Source organism: Chelonia mydas, chromosome 16 (assembly GCF_015237465.2).
Source record: "Chelonia mydas isolate rCheMyd1 chromosome 16, rCheMyd1.pri.v2, whole genome shotgun sequence".
In the NCBI taxonomy this organism is placed as follows: domain Eukaryota; kingdom Metazoa; phylum Chordata; order Testudines; family Cheloniidae; genus Chelonia; species Chelonia mydas.
Genome location: NC_057857.1, coordinates 1,401,702 through 1,423,800, shown reverse-complemented (window position 1 = coordinate 1,423,800; position 22,099 = coordinate 1,401,702). Strand labels below are relative to the sequence as shown.

Here is a 22,099-nt window from a genome sequence, read left to right as displayed (position 1 = left end):
ACTGTAACCGGCACTAGCTGACTGCTTCAGCAGAGGCTGAACTTCCCCTTCCATTGGGACCGCGGACTCCTTAGCCCGGGGAACTGGCCATTAGGGGTGGGCTGGCATGGGTGCGTTTGTGCTGCCCCTGCCAAGGTGGTGCCTTGCGTGAGCATTAATGGAAGGGGCAGCGGCCAAAGCGGCTTGGCCCAGGCAGCCCCCTGAACTAAAAGCTGCAAATGATCCCTCATAGAGGTTAACAGCTGGGAGCCGAAATACAGCTGTCACCGGGCTTGGTACCATGGAAAGAGCTGGCAAAGGTTTGCAGCTTCCAGCTACCTTGTCTCAAATACAGCGCGGCCTGAAGAAAAATGCCTCTAGGGCAACCCTCATACACAGTGAAGAGAAGGGTTGAACTCACACCTTCCCCTGCCCCCACAACCAAGCCGCTCAGCTGAAAGCTGAAGGGCAGGGATATTGTCTTGTGAGGGGCTCAGAGCATTTGTGGAGTGAGGCAGGGGCAGAAGGTTTGAAATATTGTCCAAGGAACTCCAGGTATGAAACAGATTGTGCTGACTAAATCCATCAGATCCCACATGACAGATAATGATAACGACTGTAGTAAGATGAGGCCCTGAAACATAAACCGTTGGTATCAGAGGCCTGGTATGAGGCCTGAGGCCTGAAACAAAGGAATGGTCAAGACTTTGTTAACATAAAGCAAAGTTAAGCTGTGACCCAGAGGCAGGCCCTGCTCACAAAAGTTAGCAAGAAGAAGGCTGCTAATTGGACGTATACACATATCTAAAGGGTATCAATCACTAATAGAATAAACATGGACCAGGATGGCACCAGAACCGTCCGGGACAAACACATTCCACAGAAATAATGAGGAACAGGCTGAACCATCCTAAAAGACAGGGTCAAAAAGACAATATGATGGATAGACTTGTTTGTTCGAACCAACATGTACCAGGAGAGAGGCAGCACCTCAACACGCAGAGGGGCTGTACCTCGATGCGTCGGGAGTGATGCGTAACTTGTTTGTACTTGTGTATAAGAATGCATCCCTGAATGGATGTCTTTGTCTGGCCTAGGGGGCAGTGGAGAGTCCCGCCACTGACTCAGCTGGTCATTGTCAGGGGGCACATATTCGTAGTATGTCCTATAGAGTCTGCGGGGAACTATTACTATGCTTCTTTTGACAATAAACCTGGCCGGGTGCCTTCGTACCTTATCAGACTCTGTGGTCATTGGGTGTTCTCTTGGGGTCTGCTGTGTCAGAGATCTACAGAGCCGGGGCAGCACACAGGGGAAACACATGCACACAGCCGACTGTTATCAACATTGAACAGAGCAGAGCACCACACTGGTGACGTCTGACAACAATGACAGTAGCTGGGTTTATTTTGAAGGGAAAGCCAAAGGGGAGGCCATCGGGACAAGAGAAAATTGTATGGAAATATATTGAAATTTTGCTAATATTCACCCACAGAGGCTCTATGGGAACAAGGTGGTGATCCCAGTGGGAACTGTTATGGGAGGTCTCACGATGGCAGATATTTCATTTAGTTATTTATTACCCCGGTCGGTAGACATCTGTCACCATGGTAGCAAGGGATGCTTTCCATGGTGTGGAGTGTATCATTTCAGGCAGGCAGAGAATCAGTCTTCGCTCCCCTAGAGTCTCACAGACAGAGGACGGGGAGAGACTTGGACACCTGGCAGAGCCACCAGGATTCCACGTCTCACACTCAGCATGGGACATGGGTACATAGACATCTGGCAGCTCTTTCTAAATTGGCCAAGTCAGTGCTGAATGTGACCAGAGGCAAATGTCCACTTGGACACACCCTTCCCTGGGCAAACTATCTTGTGCAGCCACAGAGCTATGTGCTGCTTGCAGAGTGCTGCAGGTGAATCATTACCACCACTGTCTTATTATGCATCTGACGAAGTGGGTACTCACCCACGAAAGCTTATGCTCCAATACAGCTGTTAGTCTATAAGGTGCCACAGGACTCTTTGCTGTGTCTTATTATTGTCTCCCAATCACTATCCCTTTCCTTGACTTTGGAGGGGGGAGAGTTTGCCAGCCTCTGGGATGTGGAAATCCCATGCCTGGCTGTGTTGAGATCTGGTCTCAGGGGTCACTTGGAGGGATGCAGCGTCATGCTTCAGGTTTTCCACTCCAGAGGGTTTAGAGGTGTGGAATCGTTCTGGACTTAAGGTAAATCCTTGCCGTGGGGAGCGAGTGGGTGAGAACTTCGCCCATGGTCTCCCTTTGAAGGTGGGTTGTGATTATGCTATAGCACCTGGCCTTGGCCAAGAGAGCCTGGATCATGATCCTGGGTGGAGAAAAGCTTCCTGCAAGGACAGCACTCTTGTGTGCTAAGCACAATGACTCCTGCAGAATGACTTCATGGGGGTAAATAGCCTTTCCCCCATTTCCTCCAATAAACTCCCTCTGGGTCCTTGTAAAATGAGCTGTACATTCCAGAGGTTAAATTCTAACATCTCATTTGCATCCCAGGTGATAAGGACAGGTAATGATTACCTTTAATTTCCTAGTACAGAGAGCCAGCAATGTGTTCCTATATCAAGCCTCTTATTGAGGTTACAGGTACAAACCATCCCGATGTATAGAAAGAATAGTAAATATGGCAGGCAACCAGCTTGGCTTAACAGTGAAATCCTTGCTGATCTTAAACACAAAAAAGAAGCTTACAAGAAGTGGAAGATTGGACAAATGACCAGGGAGGAGTATAAAAATATTCCTCGGGCATGCAGGAGTGAAATCAGGAAGCCCAAATCACACCTGGAGTTGCAGCTAGCAAGAGATGTTAAGAGTAACAAGAAGGGTTTCTTCAGGTATGTTAGCAACAAGAAGAAAGTCAAGGAAAGTGTGGGCCCCTTACTGAATGAGGGAGGCAACCTAGTGACAGAGGATGTGGAAAAAGCTAATGTACTCAATGTTTTTTTTGCCTCTGTCTTCATGAACAAGGTCAGCTCCCAGACTACTGCACTGGGCAGCACAGCATGGGGAGGAGGTGACCAGCACTCTGTGGAGAAAGAAGTGGTTCGGGGCTATTTAGAAAAGCTGGACGAGCACAAGTCCATGGGGCCGAATGCGCTGCATCTGAGAGTGCTAAAGGAGTTGGCAGATGTGATTGCAGAGCCATTGGCCATTATCTTTGAAAACTCATGGCGATGGGGGGAAGTCCCGGATGACTGGAAAAAGGCTAATGTAGTGCCCATCTTTAAAAAAGGGAAGGAGGAGAATCATGGGAACTAGAGCCAGTCAGCCTCACCTCAGTTCCTGGAAAAATCATGGAGCAGGGCCTCAAGGAATCAATTCTGAAGCACTTAGAGGAGAGGAAAGTGATCAGGAACAGTCAGCATGGATTCACCAAGGGCAAGTCATGCCTGACTAATCTAATTGCCTTCTATGATGAGATAACTGGCTCTGTGGATGAAGGGAAAGCGGTGGCCGTGTTGTTCCTTGACTTTAGCAAAGCTTTTGACACGGTCTCCCACAGTATTCTTGCCAGCAAGTTAAAGAAGTATGGGCTGGATGAATGAACTATAAGGTGGATAGAAAGCTGGCTAGATTGTCGGGCTCTATGGTAGTGATCAATGGCTTCATGTCTAGTTGGCAGCTGGTATCAAGTGGAGTGCCCCAAGGGTTGGTCCTGGGGCCGGTTTTGTTCAATATCTTCATAAATGATCTGGAGGATGGCATGGATTGCACCCTCAGCAAATTTGCAGATGACAGTAAACTGGGAGGAGAGGTAGAAACGCTGGAGGGTAGGGACAGGATACAGAGGGACTGTCATAAATATAAAGGGAAGGGTAAACCCCTTTAAAATCCCTCCTGGCCAGAGGAAAAATCCTTTCACCTGTAAAGGGTTAAGAAGCTAGAATAACCTCGCTGGCACCTGACCAAAATGACCAATCAGGAGACAAGATACTTTCAAAAGCTGGGAAGAGGGAGAAAAACAGAGGGTCTGTGTCTGTCTGTGTGATGCTTTTGCCGGGGACAGAACAGGAATGGAGTCTTAGAACTTAGTAAGTAATCTAGCTAGATATGCGTTAGATTATGATTTCTTTAAATGGCTGAGAAATTAAGCTGTGCTGAATAGAATGGATATTTCTGTCTGTGTGTCTTTTTGTAATTTAAGGTTTTGCCTAGAGGGATTCTCTATGTTTTGAATCTAATTATCCTGTAAGGTATTTACCATCCTGATTTTACAGAGGTGATTCTTTTTTACTTTTTACTTCTATTAAAATCCTTCTTTTCAGAAACTGAATGCTTTTTCATTGTTCTTAAGATCCAAGGGTTTGGGTCTGTGATCACCTATGCAAATTGGTAAGGATTTTTATCAAACCTTCCCCAGGAAGTGGGGTGCAAGGGTTGGGAGGATTTTGGGGGGAAAGACGTTTCCAAACAATGCTTTCCTAATAAATAAACCCAGATAAACATTTGGTGGTGGCAGTGGAAGTCCAAGGGAAAAGGGTAAAATAGTTTGTACCTTGGGGAAGTTTTAACCTAAGCTGGTAAAAGTAAGCTTAGAAGGTTTTCATGCAGGTCCCCACATCTGTACCCTAGAATTCAGAGTGGGGAAGGAACCTTGACAGGGATCTAGACAAATTAGAGGATTGGGCCAAAAGAAATCTGATGAGGTTCAACAACGACAAGTGCAGAGTCCTGCACTTAGGACAGAAGAATCCCATGCACTGCTACAGACTAGGGACCGAATGGCTTGGCAGCAGTTCTGCAGAAAAGGACCGAGGGGTTACAGTGGACGAGAAGCTGGATATGAGTCAACAGTATGCCCTTGTTGCCAAGAAGGCCAATGGCATTTTGAGATGTATAAGTAGGGGCATTGCCAGCAGATCGAGGGATGTGATCGTTCCCCTCTATTCGACATTGGTGAGGCCTCATCTGGAGTACTGTGTCCAGTTTTGGGCCCCATACTACAAGAAGGATGTAGAAAAATTGGAAAACATCCAGCGGAGGGCAACAAAAATGATTAGGGGACTGGAACACATGACTTCTGAGGAGAGGCTGAGGGAACTGGGATTGTTTAGTCTGCGGAAGAGAAGAATGAGGGGGGATTTGATAGCTGCTTTCAACTACCTGAAAGGGGGTTCCAAAGAGGATGGCTCTAGACTGTTCTCAGTGGTAGCTGATGACAGAACAAGGAGTAATGGTCTCAAGTTGCAGTGGGGGAGATTTAGGTTGGATATTAGGAAAAACTTTTTCCCTAGGAGGGTGGTGAAACACTGGAATGCGTTACCTAGGGAGGTGGTGGAATGTCCTTCCTTAGAAGTTTTTAAGGTCAGGTTTGACAAAGCCCTGGGTGGGATGATTTAGTTGGGGATTGGCCCTGCTTTGAGCAGGGGGTTGGACTAGATGACCTTCTGAGGTCCCTTCCAACCCTGATATTCTATGATTGTATGATTGACCCTTCTGCTTATGTCATGTGTGGCACAGAAGGGGTTACCCAGAATCTTTCTGCACTGGGGGGCTTGAGAGACCATCTCTGCATCACTGTTCCCAAACATTCCAGGCTCAGCCCTTGCTGTGCTTGCCACCTCCCCTCTACACGTGTTGGCTTTATCCCACCATGGTGCTTGGGCTAACCCTAACCCCATCTCAAGACCAAGACCGTGGCCTTGTCTCCATGTTAGTGCACAGGCTGGGGGAGACAGTAGCAGCAGTCCCAGTGTGTAATATGCAGTTGGAGGCCTTGGAGCAGCTGGCCCCTGCATTGCCCTTCATCTGGTTTAGCTGGCCAGTTCACGTACAGTGCGTGCTGGACAACCATGGTGTGATGATGTGAAGCAGCAGGGAGGGGGGAGTGTTGACCTGGGAATGTGCCCTGGGGACGGGAGACCTGAGAGCCTGTCACCTGAGCCAGGAGGGGGAGGGGGAGGTAACACCTCTGCCCAGGAATGTGGACGGAGGCTGCAGCAGGGAACCTGCTCGGTGGGTTTAGTTTCAGGTTGGGGCTGGGTGGAGGAACACAGGGAACCCCAGGGCTGGGGTCTAAGCTCCCTGCTCCCCCAGAAGGACTTGACTGAGGGGTCCTGGGTGTACCCACAAGCTCTGTTTTGGACTGTGTTCCTGTTGTCCAATAAACCTTCTGTTTTACTGGCTGGCTGAGAGTCTCAGTGAATCCCAGGAAGAGGGGTGCAGGGCCTGGACTCCCCCACACTCCGTGACAACTGGTGGCAGCGGTGGGATCTACTGCACCCCGTGAACGGCGCTTCCTGCAGTAAGTGACTGGGGAACAGTAAAACGAAGGGGGATTGACGGGGACCAGGTGTGCTGAAGATTCAGAGAGAGACGGTTTCAGGGGGCGGTTAACCCCTGGGAGTGTGTGACCAGACAGAAGGACTTTTGCAGTAACAGGGTCCCCCGGGGGATTGCAGCGAGCGGTCCCAGGGGCGGAGGAGTCTGCAGCTCGACCCTGGCAAAGAGGTGGTGACCTCAAGAAGGACTGGCACACTAGGGGCTTTTCCTGGAAACCGTGGAAAGCTGCCCGGCCTGCGAGTGGCCAGCAGGGAGATGTACGCTAAACGCCTTAAGAGCGACCTGGTGGAGCTGTGCAGGCAGAGGGGGCTGCGCATCGGGAGGTCCACCAAGGAACAGCTGATTGCCCAGCTGGAGGAGAGGGATCGCTTGGATGACCCGATCCCTGTCCCTGAGGGAAGCCGCCCGGCGGACGCAGCGTGGGCCCTGGGGCCTGACCAGGCTGGGAGGGGTCAGACTGCTGCCCAGGACATCCCGAGACCCTTCCTACCTATGCCTGGGGGAGGGGTTGGGGGAAGCCCAGCGAATACCGAGGGCACCCTGACCCCAGCAGCCAGCAGGGGATCCTCCCGGCGGAGCTCCCCATCCCTGGAGCGGATGCGGCTGGAATGGGAGAGGGAGAGGAAAATGAGGGAGCTGGAGGATCATGAAAAACAACGTCAACATGAGGAGAAACAACGTCAACATGAGCAGGAGGAGAAGGAGAAACAACGTCAACATGAGCAGGAGGAGAAGGAGAGGGAGCGTCAGGAGAAGGAGAGGGAGCGTCAGGAGAAGGAGAGGGAACGCCAACATGAGCAGCAGGAGAAGGAGAAACAAAGACAGCATGAACTGGAGCTGGCCAGGCTGAGGAGCAGTGGGGCCCCGGCTGCGGTGAGTGCGGGGGGACCCAAGACTGCAAGGGGCTTTGATAAGTGCTTCCTGGCCCAGCGGAAGGAGGGGGAGGACATCGATAGCTTCCTGACGGCCTTTGAGAATGCCTGCGAGCTGCACAGGGTTGACCCTGCAGACAGGCTCCAGTTCCTCACCCCCTTACTGGACCCCAAAGCCGTGGAGGTCTACAGCCGGATGACAGGGGCAGAGGCAGGGGACTACGAACTGTTCAAACAGGCCCTGCTCCGTGAGTTTGGGCTGACCCCCGAGATGTACCGGAGAAGGTTCCGGAGTCAGCGTAAAACGCCTGAGGTCACCTACCTACAACTGGTCAACCGGATGCAGGGATATGCCCGCAAGTGGACAGCGGGGGCCCAAACTAAAGAGGACCTGCTTGACCTGTTCGTACTGGAGCAACTGTATGAACAGTGCCCTTCCGACCTGAGGCTGTGGCTGGTGGACAAAAAGCTCGCGAACCCCCAGCACGCAGGGCAGCTGGCCGACGAGTTTGTGAACAGTCGGTCAGGGGGTAGCCGGGAGGAGTCCCAAAAGAACAGGCCCCCCCCGATGCAGAGAGAGAGTCACCATGGGGCCTCCCAGCGGGGAAATAGGGAGAACCCCCTCCAAAGGGGAACGCCTGGTGTTGGGCCCCTCCGACCCGCTCGAGGGGACCAACGTGACCTGAGCTGCTATCACTGTGGCCAGAGAGGCCACGTACGGACCCAGTGCCCCGGGCTCAGGGATAAACTGAGCAGACCCAACCTACCCAGGGTTAACTGGGTAGGGACTCAGCTGGACGAGGGGCAGGCGACCCAGGAAAGGGGGGCTACCAGTTTGCCACCTGCTCAGGAGGGAAGAGTACCCCCAGCCAGCCCCGCCAGAGGGCTGGAGGCTCTGGACTCAGGGTGCTCAGTTTACAGGGTGGGCGCGGGGCTGTCCCTCCGGAGAGAGTGCCTTGTTCCCCTGGAGGTGGATGGGAGGAAGGTCAATGGATACTGGGATACGGGCGCGGAGGTGACGCTGGCCCGGCCCGAGGTGGTGGCCCCAGATCGGGTGGTGCCCAACACCTACCTGACCCTGACGGGGGTGGGCGGGACCCCATTTAAGGTGCCCGTGGCAAGGGTACACCTGAAATGGGGGGCCAAGGAGGGCCCCAAGGATGTGGGGGTACACCACCATTTGCCCACTGAAGTTTTGATGGGGGGAGACCTAGAGGACTGGCCAAGCGACCCCCAGACCGCCCTGGTTGTGACCCGTAGCCAGAGCCGGCGAGGGGCACTGCGACCTGACCCTGGGGAGGGTACCACACTGGAGGCGCGAGACCCTACTCGGGTGGGGAGGGAGCGCCGAGGGGCACGGCTCAGAGAGGCTGAGGCCTCAGACCTGGCCACGGAGGGGGAACCGGGCCCCATCCCTTCCCCAGCCGCTGAGTTCCAGGCCGAGTTGAGGAAAGACCCCTCCTTGCAGAAGCTCAGGGACCTGGCCGACCTCAGTGTGGGACGGACCATGAGGAGAGGCTGCCAGGAGAGGTTCCTGTGGGAGAAGGGGTTCCTGTACCGAGAATGGGCTCCCCCAGGGGAAGGGGAGTCCTGTGGGATCAGGAAGCAGCTGGTGGTCCCCCAGAAGTACCGCCGCAAGCTCCTGTCCCTGGCCCATGACATCCCCCTCGCAGGGCACCAGGGAATCCGGCGCACCCGGCAGAGGTTGCTACAGAACTTTTACTGGCCCGGGGTCTTTACCACCGTCCGGCAGTATTGCCGATCCTGTGACCCCTGTCAGAGGGTGGGGAAGGCCCGGGACAAGGGGAAAGCGGCCTTGAGACCTTTGCCCATCATAGAGGAGCCTTTCCAGAAGGTGGCCATGGACATCGTGGGGCCTCTCAGCAAGACGACCCGGTCGGGGAAGAAATACATTCTGGTGGTGGTAGATTTCGCCACCCGCTACCCCGAGGCAGTGCCCTTAGCTTCCATTGAAGCAGACACCGTGGCAGATGCGCTCCTGACCATTTTCAGCCGAGTGGGGTTCCCCAGGGAAGTCTTGACAGACCAAGGCTCCAACTTCATGTCGGCCCTGCTCCGGTGCTTGTGGGAGAAATGTGGGGTCCGGCACGACTGGGCCTCAGCGTATCACCCCCAGTCCAATGGGCTGGTGGAGAGGTTTAACGGGACGCTAAAGATGATGCTGAAAACCTTTATGAACCAGCACCCGCAGGATTGGGACAAGTACTTACCTCACCTGCTGTTCGCGTACAGGGAGGTGCCCCAGGAGTCTACCGGATTTTCGCCTTTCGAACTGTTATATGGAAGGAGGGTGAGGGGCCCCCTGGACCTGATGAGAGACGAGTGGGAGGGGAAGGCCACTCCCGATGGAGAGTCAGTGGTGGAGTATGTCCTGACCTTCCGAGAGAGACTGGCTGAACTCATGGGCCTGGCCAGGGAGAATCTGGCCAGAGCCCAGAGGAAGCAGAAGGTCTGGTATGACCGCACGGCGCGGGCCCGTGCCTACGCCACCGGGGATCAGGTGATGGTTCTCATCCCTGTGAGAAAGAACAAACTACAGGCCGCCTGGGAGGGCCCGTTCAAGGTCGTCAAGCAGCTCAATGAGGTAAACTATGTGGTGGAGCTGTCGAACCGGGCGCACCACCGCCGGGTGTACCATGTGAATATGATGAAGCCATATTATGCCAGGGGGAATGTGGTGTTAGCTGTGTGTGGTCAGTGGGAGGAGCAGGGAGATGACCCTTTAGTAGATCTGTTCCCTGGGACCAGAGCTGGTTCCCCCCTGGAAACAATTCCCCTCTCGGATCAGCTCACCCCTGCCCAGCAAGCTGAGGTCAGGGGGGTGCTGCATCCGTACCGACAGCTGTTTTCCAACCAGCCTGGACGCACTAATCTGACTGTCCACCGGGTGCAGACAGGGTCGCACCCGCCGATAAGATGCTCCCCCTTCCGAGTCACAGGGAAAACTGCTCAGGACCTGGAAAGAGAGGTCCGGGACATGCTGGCTTTGGGGGTGATCCAGCCATCGGCCAGCCCTTGGGCCTCGCCGGTGGTGCTGGTCCCCAAAAAGGATGGGTCAGTCCGGTTCTGTGTGGACTATCGGAAGCTCAATGCCATCACTGTATCGGATGCCTACCCCATGCCCAGGCCGGACGAGCTCCTAGACAAGCTGGGAGGAGCTCGGTACCTTACCACCATGGACCTTACAAAGGGCTACTGGCAAGTGCCGCTGGATGCAGATGCCCGGCTGAAATCGGCCTTTATCACCCCTCTGGGGCTCTATGAGTTCCTGACCCTGCCTTTCGGCCTCAAGGGAGCGCCGGCCACCTTCCAGCGCCTGGTGGACCAGCTCCTGAGGGGGATGGAGAGTTTTGCCGTGGCGTATATTGACGACATCTGTGTCTTTAGCCAGACCTGGGAGGACCACGTGTCCCAGGTTAGACAAGTGCTGGACCGACTCCAGGGGGCTGGGCTGACTGTCAAAGCGGAGAAGTGCAAGGTGGGGATGGCTGAAGTATCTTACCTGGGCCATCGGGTGGGGAGAGGCCGCCTAAAGCCGGAACCGGCCAAGGTGGAGGTGATCAGAGACTGGCCCGCTCCCCACACCAAAAAGCAGGTCCAAGCCTTTATTGGGATGGCAGGATACTACCGAAGATTTGTGCCCCACTTTAGCGCCATAGCCACCCCCATCACTGAGCTATGCAAGAAGGGGAAGCCAGACAAGGTGGTCTGGACCGAGCAGTGCCAGGAGGCTTTCCGGGCGCTGAAGGAGGCTCTGGTCAGTGGCCCAGTTCTGGCAAACCCAGACTTTGACAAGCCCTTTGTGGTGTTCACCGACGCCTCCGACACGGGACTGGGGGCGGTGTTAATGCAGGAGGATGAAAAGGGGGAGAGACACCCCATCGTGTATCTGAGCAAGAAGTTGCTACCCCGGGAGCAACACTACGCGGCCATCGAGAAGGAGTGCCTGGCCATGGTGTGGGCCCTCAAGAAACTAGAGCCCTATCTCTTCGGGCGACACTTCACCGTGTACACCGACCACTCTCCCCTGACCTGGCTGCACCAGATGAAAGGAGCCAACGCCAAACTCCTGAGGTGGAGCCTGCTCCTGCAGGATTACGACATGGACGTGGTCCATGTGAAGGGAAGTGCCAACCTGATAGCGGATGCGCTGTCCCGGAGAGGGGGCCCCGAACTTCCCCAGGTCACTGGTCACAGTGACCCCGCTCAGTTCAGTCTCGAAGGGGGGAGAGATGTGATGATGTGAAGCAGCAGGGAGGGGGGAGTGTTGACCTGGGAATGTGCCCTGGGGACGGGAGACCTGAGAGCCTGTCACCTGAGCCAGGAGGGGGAGGGGGAGGTAACACCTCTGCCCAGGAATGTGGACGGAGGCTGCAGCAGGGAACCTGCTGGGTGGGTTTAGTTTCAGGTTGGGGCTGGGTGGAGGAACACAGGGAACCCCAGGGCTGGGGTCTAAGCTCCCTGCTCCCCCAGAAGGACTTGACTGAGGGGTCCTGGGTGTACCCACAAGCTCTGTTTTGGACTGTGTTCCTGTTGTCCAATAAACCTTCTGTTTTACTGGCTGGCTGAGAGTCTCAGTGAATCCCAGGAAGAGGGGTGCAGGGCCTGGACTCCCCCACACTCCGTGACAACTAACCATGGTCAGTACAAGGAAGAGCCTCGCTAGGAGACCGAGATGATGCTTTCAGAAGCCCCATAGCACCTCCCCTTAGAGGAACCAGATTACATGACTCGTCCCAAAGGTAGCACCCCAGCAGCACAGCATCCCCTCCCAGTGTGGGGGCATTGGGAAGAGTGCCACTGACTGAATCAGCCATGCACACCTTTTCCTAAAGGGGGCCCATGGAATTCTCCCACTCAAGTATTAAGACCTAACCCGGTTTGGCTGATGAGATCTGATAAGGTCACAGTCCGAGGTGGTATCTCCTTAAATGTGGGGCAAGAGGATCTTACTTTTCTAGCACTGAGGTGAAACACAGTAACAGGATGTATATCCAAGGCACCAAAGCAATGCAAAGCAGACTGAATGCGGGTGATGTGTAGCTCTGCACCCAGAGGTATCTCTGTTCCTTTGTCCCGCTTCTGTTCCGTGGCAGAAGTGCTGACTTTTTTCTGATTAGAGATGTTTCGTCTTTCAACTTCTTCCTGACTTGAACAAACCTTTGCAAAGTTCAGGCTGAGATTTTCAAAGCTATTGAAGGGCTCTGGATGCCCAGTTCTCAATAACACTAGTGGGAACGGAACTGGGCATTCAAATCCCCTGGATGGCTTTGAAACCCACCTGTATTCTCCTGGGGCTGGGACAGTCCCCAGTGGAGTTCTGGGCAATGGGCAAGCCAGTCTATAACATGCATTACTGGGACCTGGCCACACTGAGTGGGGCTCTGGAGAGGAAGGCTATTGGAAACAAAGTCCTTGAGCAGATGCACCCCAGAGATATGGAGCTCAGTCAGCAGTGTTCAGCTTCCCAGCAGTGTCCTCAGCCCTGGCCTAAAGGGTGAGGTGAAGTGACTTGCTGAGTGGAGCCCACCCCTTGGCGTTCCACCCCCCTTTTCTTAAACCAAGGTATGTTTCTGCATGTGAAAAAGACTCCCATATACGAAAGCAGCAGAATCAGTTTTACCAGGCTCCTCTGGCTGCACTATCCCCGAGGAAACTCCTACCGATGGGTGACAAGTGCTCACCGGGGCGCAGGTGAAGCCATGGGACGGAGAGGTGTGTGTGAGAGGAACTTGCAGTCTGCTGTTCATCAGGCTCTTGGATCTCCCGTGCAGCAACTTGACGCTGGCAGCAGCTAATAGCTGATGGTTCAGAGGGCAGTAAAGAGTCCTCACAATGTACCAGCCAGTTGTGCAGGGGAGATGAATTCCTTCCAGACACCTACTGTGATTGGTTCGCTCCCTGGTGAAGTACATCACATTCTGCACCTCTACAGTACAGCCAGGGCCGGCCAGGTCCTTTTTAACATCCTGTTAGATAACCTGACACTGGGCCCATGTGGCAGGGAGTTTCCTTGGCTGACCTCATCATGCACATGGAAGGGCAGTATACTCATTAGCTTCTTACAGTGACCCTTCTTCCCTACTATTTCAACTCTGAACCCTGCAGTTTATTCATTTCAAGGTGCACTGCGGTGTCTGATATACTAAAAATATACTTTATCTATCTATCTATCTATCACATATATGCACATTACAAACTGGATACCTGAATGCAATGGAGAACATTTAATACATAGTACTGTTGCATAAATGAGTTTCTGGAGATGCAGCTTACATTAGTTCCCCAAACTAAATGATATCAACAAGAGGACTTCTTGCTGGTATAGCTGCATCAGCAGAAGGGTGTTTGATGGCACAGCTATATCAGATGGGGTGCGTGTGATATTTTTACACTTCCTGCTGACATAGCTATGCCAGTACAATTTCTAAGTATAGACCATCCTCAAGTAAATTTCTTGATAATTTTGCTAGGATTTGCTAGTTTCCCCAGGCAAAAACTTTGTTACTAAGGGTTGTAAATGTTTATGTATTGAGAAAATGATCTTATGAGGAAGTTGTAGATATAAGAAAAACAAGTGGTTTGAAAGCCAGGAAATTCTACATGAAAATGAAAAGAATAGTGAAATAGTGAAATCCAGACTCCAGCGAGAAACTGCTGAATTGGAATTCATTTGCAAATTGGATACTATTAATTTGGGCTTGAATAGAGACTGGGAGTGGCTAAGTCATTATGCAAGGTAGCCTATCTCCCCTTGTTTTTTTCCTACAAACCCCCCCCAAGACGTTCTGGTTAAACTTGGATTTATGCTGGAAATGGCCCACCTTGATTGCTGTGCACATTGTAAGGAGAGTGGTCAGTGTGGATGAGCTATTGCCAGCAGGAGAGTGAGTTTGTGTGTGTGGTTTTTGGAGGGGGGTGTGGGGGGGGTGAGAAAACCTGGATTAGTGCTGGAAATGACCCACCTTGATTATCATGCGCATTATAAAGAGAGGTTTCAAAGAGGGATGGGCTATTACCAGCAGGAGAGTGAGTTTGTGTGTGTGTGTGGGGGGGAAGGGTGAGAAAACCTGGATTTGTGCTGGAAATGGCCCTACTTGATGATCACTTTAGATAAGCTGTTACCAGCAGGAGAGTGGGGTGGGAGGAAGTTTTGTTTCATGGTCTCTGTGTGTATATAATGTCTTCTGCAGTTTCCACGATATGCTATGCATCCGATGAAGTGAGCTGTAGCTCACGAAAGCTCATGCTCAGATAAACTGGTTAGTCTCTAAGGTGCCACAAGTACTCCTTTTCTTTTTATGAATACAGACTAACACGGCTGTTACTCTGAAACCTGAAATAGTTGAATTATGCAGTGTGGAGGTAGCCGTGGGCCCAGGATATTGGAGAAACAAGGTGGATGAGGAACTATCTTTTATTGCACTAACTTCTGTTGGTCTTTTTCCCAGAGTGAAGACGAGCTCTGTGCAAGCTCGAAAGCTTGTCTCTCACCAACAGATGTTGGTTCAATAAAAGATATTACCTCACCCACCTTCTTCCCTATAATATTTGACAGTCTATTATGGACCCAACCTTAGCTCCCCAAGGCTCCTCACCAGCCCTGCATCTAATTCAGGGGGGACCCCATCACCCATAAATTGTAGCTCTGCTCATTTGCCAAGATACAGCACCCAACTCACTCTTCTACAGGAACCACCCTCCCACGCTATATTTGCTACATGTCTGACCATAGACCACTCTCCAATTCAGCCTCCCTTGATAGTCAAGCTGCACCATAATTTCATCTCCTCCCCTATGATCACTTGTCTCATTTCTATTCCACCTTCACACTCTAATAAAGAGAATACAATGTTTTCACTTCTTATCATCTGCATGTATAGAATCATAGAATCGTAGGACTGGAAGAGACCTCAAGAGGTCATCTAACTCAATCTCCTGCCCTAAGAATTATCTAGACCATCCCAGACAGGTGATTGTCCAACCTGCTCTTAAAAATCTCCAATGATGGAGATTCCACAACCTCCCTGGGCAATTTATTCCAGTGCTTAACCACCCTGACAGTTAGGAAGTTTTTCCTGATGTCCAATCTAAACCTCCCTTGCTGCAGTTTAAGCCCATTGCTTCTTGTCCTAGCCTCAGAGGTTAATTAGAACACTTTTTCTCACTCCTCCTTGTAACAACCTTTTAAGTACTTGAAAAAGGTTATCATGTCCCCTCTCAGTCTTCTCTTCCCCAGACTAAACAAACCCAATTTTTTCAATCTTCCCTCATAGGTCATGTTTTCTAGATCTTTAATAATTTTTTTTGTTCTTCTCTGGACTTTATTCAATTTGTCCACATCTTTCCTGCAATGTGGCATCCAGAAATGGACACAATACTCCAGATGAGGCCTAATCAGCACGGAGTAGAGGGGAAGAATTACTTCTCGTGTCTTGCTTACAATACTCCTGCAGATACATCCCAGAATGATGTTTGCTTTTTTTGCAACAGTGTTACACTGTTGACTCATATTTAGCTTGTGATCCACTATGACCCCCAGATCCCTAGTCAACATACAGTTCCCTACACCACCTAACACCCAATTGTAAACTTGTAGTGACATTCTTCCTCTGGCCTTCTCTGGCGATGAAAGAATATCACTGTCTCAAAAGGTGGGCTCAGTCACGGCACTGACTTTCTCTGCATTGACATCAATGAGGGGAATGCTCCAGTAATTATTCTACCCAAGTTTGCCACATGGGTTAGTGTTACCATGCTTGCAAACAGTGCCACAGGATGTCTAAAAGACCATCTCATGCTCCACGATGAAGACTATGGTCAACAGCTCTATTCCTCTGACACAAGGGAAGTCTCTACAATAAGAGTAAACCTTGTTCATGTGGAAGACAGACCTTTCTTGGGAGGCAGTCTGGGACTGGAACTAAGGACCAGGACTGGAACTAAGAATTAAGTTTAGGCTTGAACTTAGAGGAGTGAAGTTCTGGAACAGACTTCCAAGGGGAGCAGTGGGGGCAAAAACCTAACTTTTCTCAAGACTGAGCTTGATAAGTTTATGGAGGGGATGGTATGATGAAGTTGCTTACAATGGCATATGGTCCATCAGTGACTGCTATTATGAAATATCTCCAATGGCTGATAATAGGACACTAGATGGGGAGGGGTCTGAATTGCTACAGAGAATTCTTGCCCAGTATCTGGCTGGTGGATCTCACTCACATATGGTTTAACTGATATCCAGATTTGGGGTTGGGAAGGAATTTCCCCCCAGGTCATATTGGCGGAGACCCTGGTTTGGTTTTGTTTTTTGTGCCTTCCTCTGCAGCATGGGGCCTGGGTCACTTGCTGATTTGAACTAGAATAAATGGTGGATTCTCTGTAACTTGAAGTCTTTACATCAAGATTTGAGTATTTCAGTAACTCAGCCAGAGGTTATGGGTCTGTTACAGGAGCGGGTGGGTGAGGTTCTGTGGCCTGCAATGTGCAGGAGGTCAGACTAGATGATCATGATGGTCCCTTATGGCCTTGGAGTTTATTAGAGACCACCCCAAACCTCCCCTCCTTCCACTCCAAGTGCAATACACATTTCTTTTACCTGCCTTCTCTAACAAACACAGAGCAACTTGTATATTAAAAAAAACAAACCAAAAAACCCCATCCCAACCCTACCAAAACATTCCACTGAATACACTTCTCCTTCTTTGGGGAGTATGAGGAGAAGAGAATGAGACAGATGTTAGGTTGCTTAACGTATTGCGGGGGGGGGCACTCAGATGGTACGCTGTGGAGTAGTATGAGAGCGTATGTGGCATAGAATAGAATCTTTAACATCAGCATATGATTTAGGATCAGGCTATATGTCTCAGCTGCAAGTCAGCACCTGCAGCACACTGCACCCCTAACGGCTTAGTGCACTGGCTCAGCCCTGACCCATAGGTAAGAGTGCCAGCTACTGTGTTGCCCACCCTCCATCACGCTGCTCCCTTCCAGTTTTCCTTGAGGGGAGATTAATAAGACTGGGACTTTTCAGCTTGGAAAAGAGATGAGTAAGGGGGGATATGGTAGAGGTCTATAAAATCATGACTGGTGTGGAGAAAGTAAATAAGGAAGTGTTATTTACCCCTTCACATAACACAGGAACTAAGGGTCACCAAATGAAATGAATAGGCAGCAGGTTTAAAACAAACAAAAGGAAATATTTCTTCACACAACACACAGTCCACCTGTGGAACTCTTTGCCAGAGGACGTTGTGAAGACCAAGACTATAACAGGGTTCAAAAAAAGAATTAAAAAAATTAATGGAGGTTAGGTCCATCAATGGCTATTAGCCAGGATGGGCAGAGATGGTGTCCCTAGCCTCTGTTTGCCAGAAGCTGGGAATGGGTGAGAGGGGATGGATCACTTGGTGATTACCTGTTCTGTTCATTCCCTCTGGGGCACCTGGCATTGGCCACTGTTGGAAGACAGGATACTGGGCTAGATGGACCTTTGGTCTGATCCAGTATGGCCGTTCTTATGTTCTCTCCTATCCAAGGACTGACAAGACCCTGCCTGGTTTGGCTTATGAGATTGGATCAAATCATAGTCTGTGGCAGCATCTGCTCACCAAAGAAACAGAGGGAAAGAAACACTGAAGGGTCCTGCTCTCCTGTTTCTGATATTACTAACATTACAAATGAAAAACAATGCACATGCACCCATGTGCACTCACACACACACACATCTATACATATATGATGGGGAGCTGGTAGGTATCCCTAGACTTCGGTTGCCTAACACTTTTCATAAGAAAGGATACTTGCAGCCTTTTCTTTGAGAAGCTTTCACACCTCCATTGTTAAGAGGAAAACTCCCTGGGCTAGAGAAGTGCTTTATTCTTTGGCCCATGAGATTCCGTTTTGCTTTTGCTGAGCTATAATCTGTTAAAAATCATCATTTCCCTTCTCTCACTTTTGTTGCTCAGCAAAATGTTGGAGGTCTGCCAGCAGAATATGTGTGTGTGTGTGTGTGAAATATATATATGTGTGTGTGTGTGTGTATGTGTATATATATTTGTAACCTAAGTTTATATATTTTTAGATACATATCTGTAGTGATTATCATGTTGATGCAAATGCAACCTTAACTAATTTTTCTAATATCCAGTAAGAATCTGCCAACTATGATACCAACAGATGCTTTCGGTTTTTCTAAACCAAAGCTCAAAGCACTGGCATTATTTGGGGTAATTAAACTCAGTGATGTGCATCATCTTAGTGTTACTTTAGCTGTATGCAAGCTGTAATGACGTTGATTACGAAAGTCTCACCTCAGCTTTCCTAAGGGAAAACATGCCAACCTCAAGCTGCAAAGAGAATGATGCACTGAGCAGAGCTTGGGCTGAAGGCTGCAGCGGTTTTAGGAACAGCATGCAGGGCCCCCCATTTCTCCACCATTGAGACTAGTGAGGTCATTCCAACCCTGAAGCTCTAAAGTGCTTTCAGCACCCCATGGCAGTCTGTATTCTCTGGGTAACACGGATCTGTTCAATTTCTGGGATCAGACTTCTGGCCAAAGGTTGACAAGTGCAGTACTATCATGGCTACTCTTCAGTACAACTCTAGCAACTTTATCTGCCAGGCTTGAATCTTTGTATTTACACTTTCACCAAAGTATAAAAGTTCCAGGCATTCCCTATTACTCATGCCTGCTCGCCTGCAGAGTCCAAGCTAGTGGGGGGGGGGGGGGGGGGGGGGAAGCAGAGATTTCAAGAGAGCTGTGTGGAGCAAGAGGGTCTGATTCTCCTCTCTGAACATGACTTTTGCACTAGTTTGATTTCCGTTACTTCAGTTAGTCCTAATTTATCCAGGATAGCCAAGAGGAGAATCAGGCCCTTAGTGTAATGCCTACAAAGGCTCTCTGACAATTGTGGCTGGGCCAGTGACAAGCAAAGACTTTTCTTCTTCACCTTCTTTTCCCCCTTGTATGCTCCATGTGACACGTATAGATATCAAATACACCTGGAATCTGTTGTTAATAACTATAGGTCTTTCTGGCTCTTAAATCAGAAAAGCTATCACTCTGTTCCCCTACTAAAGACACAAGCAAGATCACATGATGTACCTTTGTTTACCTCATCTCTATGCCCCCAGGAATAGGAATTGGGGTGCTCAAAGGAAATCTTCAAACTATTGGTAGTCCCTTGGTCAAGAGTCTCTCATAATCTAAATATGAAGGGAACAGTCTCTTCCTCTGACTAGCTAAAAAGAACTCTCCAGATGTTGGCAAACAAGGGTAACATCCTGCTGGCCTTTGCAGAGTGAACCATTGTATCCTGCAAGTTAATCAAGTTTTAGAGAGGGGTAGAGAAACTGTAATGTAAGTAGAGTCAGGATGAGCTCTAACCTGACATCTGGTGGTGAGCTGTGGCGGGTTGTGGAAAAGAACTTCAGGGGCTGATCTCATTTGCATAGGCACATCCACCCCGCCTACACGGTTACTTTGGCTGCTGTGGGATCTCCAGTTTCTCTGTTATTGGGGCAGGAAGAATAAAGTTTTATTATCCTGATTATGTGAATCAAGGACAGTGGAACTGTACTTGGCTTTTTGTTATGATGGAGGGACTCACCATCAACTAAATAGCACTCTCTAGGCAAGGGACATGAATTCCAATTCTCAGTGACTAGAGAGAGATTGAGGGTAGGTGTTTGTGCTATGGGCTGCCTTTTGAGGGCTATAAATGCTCTGTCTCCATTCTGTAACAGCAGAGCTAATTTTGATTCTACAAGGAGTCTGGTTACAGATTGCAGAACTGACTTCACTTTGGGCCAATGGTGTATCAGCACTGGGGCTACCTTACTATGAGCTGAAATTACTGAATACAGTGTTATGTAGTAGGGGGCCTGAAGATATATTGGTGAGCAGCTCACAGGATGGCTACTGGGGAGGAGCAGCTGGTGGAGCGGCTCACAGGATGGCTACCAGAGAGGAGCAAGTGGCGGAGAGGAGCGGCTGGCAGTGAAGGCTCCAGCAGAAACCCACAGAGAGGCGGGGCAGTCAGCTATCGGAGCACTTAAGGTGCCCCTTTACTCCCCCACATTTCGACACAGGCTGGGGGGGGGGTGTTAAAACTCTGCAGATGAACTTTTGAACTCTGGACTCACCAAGGACAGAGACAGAGACTTTTGGGTTGCTGGACTTTGGGGTTGTTGGACTTTGGGTGACTTTGGGGTTGCTGGACTCAAGAACCAAAGGGAAAGGACATGGCCCAATTTGCTTGGGGTGGGTTTTTGCTCCTGGTTTGTGTTATGAATCCTGTTGGTGGTGTTTCCCCAACATAATGCCACATTGTTTCTCTCTGTTATTAAAAGGCTTTTGCTACACTCAGACTCTGTGCTTGTGAGAGGAGAAGTATTGCCTCTTGGAGGCGCCTGGAGGGGTGGTGGTGGTGGTATATATTTGTCCCAGGTCACTGGGTGGGGGCACAAGCTGGTTTTGCATTGTGTTATTGGAATGAAACCCCTAAATACTGAACCTGGCCCTTGTTGCTGCCAACTCTGATGAGCAGAAGGGTTATGGGGCTTTTTCCATTGACTGTGAACCACTCTCCGCTGGTGCACTATGTTGGGGTTCAGGCTCTGGCTGAGCCTTTTGTGTAGGGTTATCTGCTGCTGGTGGTGCAGATTCCATGGGGTCTTCTGGTGTTGGGGTTGCAAGTACTGAATTCAGTGCTGGCAATGGTTCTGGTGCTGGTTGTTCCGCCAGTTCCGGTTCTGAGACTGGCTCTGTCTGGGTCTCTGTGACTGGATCCACTGCTGCTGTTGCAGATGTTGGAATGGGGTCCAGTTCCATCACCTCTGACCGGGTCCTGGTAGAAGTTTCCGGAACAGAGCTAGGTGTGACAGCTTGCTTAGCCTGGCTGCAGATGACCATTCTCACCCTCTTGGCTAGCTTCACATGACTGGCCAAGTCTTCCCCCAACAGCATGGGGATGGGATAATCATCATGGACTGCAAAAGTCCATATTCCTGACAAGCCCTTGTACTGGACAGGCAACTTGGCTGTAGGCAAGTCAAAAGAGTTTGACTTGAAGGGTTGAATCATCACTTGGACCTCTGGGTCAATTAAGTTGGGGTCCACTAAGGAAGCATGGATAGCTGACACTTGTGCTCCGATGTCCCTCCATGCGGTGACCTTCTTCCTGCCCACACTCACAGTTTCCCTCTGCTCTGAGGGTATCTGGGAGGTATCTGGGCCTGAGGACCTCTGATTCTGGTGCAATGAACTGTAATCTGTTGGGGTTCTTGGGGCAGTTGGCCTTTACATGCCCTGGCTCATTACATTTAAAACATGGTCCAGCTGATGGGTCACTGGGGCGAGGTGGATTGCTGGTGAATGGTGTGGAGGGATGATAAGGTGTCTGGAGTGTTCCTTGGGGTGTTGTTGGGGCCTTGGGCTGCCCCCGGTAGTAGGGTGTGGTCTGAGGTTGTCCCTTCTGGTATCCACTCCAACTGCGACCAGGGTTGTTTCTCTTTCCTCCCTCCACCTGTTTTGTTCTGGTTTGCCCCGCTTCTCTGGTGGTCTGGGACTGCTCGTATTGATCAGCATAAGAAGCAAGACTTTCTGCTGAGTCCATTTTCTTATCCCATAAACACTGTTTTATTTCCTCCTTGGCCATATTCAGGAATTGCTCCTGAGTCATCAAATCACATATTCCTTCAAAGCTAGTTACACCCCTTCCTTTGATCCATTTATCTTTGACCCAGATCCTTCATCTGGTTTATATAAGCCACATTACTTAGTTCAGGTCCTCCCTTAAGGGCTCTAAATTTTACTCTGTAAGTTTCAGGTGTAACTTGAAATTGTTTTAAAACCAAATCCTTGAATTTATTATAGTTAGAAGCCTCATCTATAGGCATCTTATTGAAT

At 50.4% G+C, this 22,099-nt stretch overlaps 1 protein-coding gene across 4 annotated transcripts in view; it reads right to left on the bottom strand.

Moving 5' to 3' along the window:
• LOC102946489 (ectonucleoside triphosphate diphosphohydrolase 8) overlaps window positions 1-22,099 on the bottom strand; it is an 89,484-nt gene that overhangs the window by 32,044 nt on the left and 35,341 nt on the right. The gene's annotated exons all lie outside the window — the stretch shown is intronic.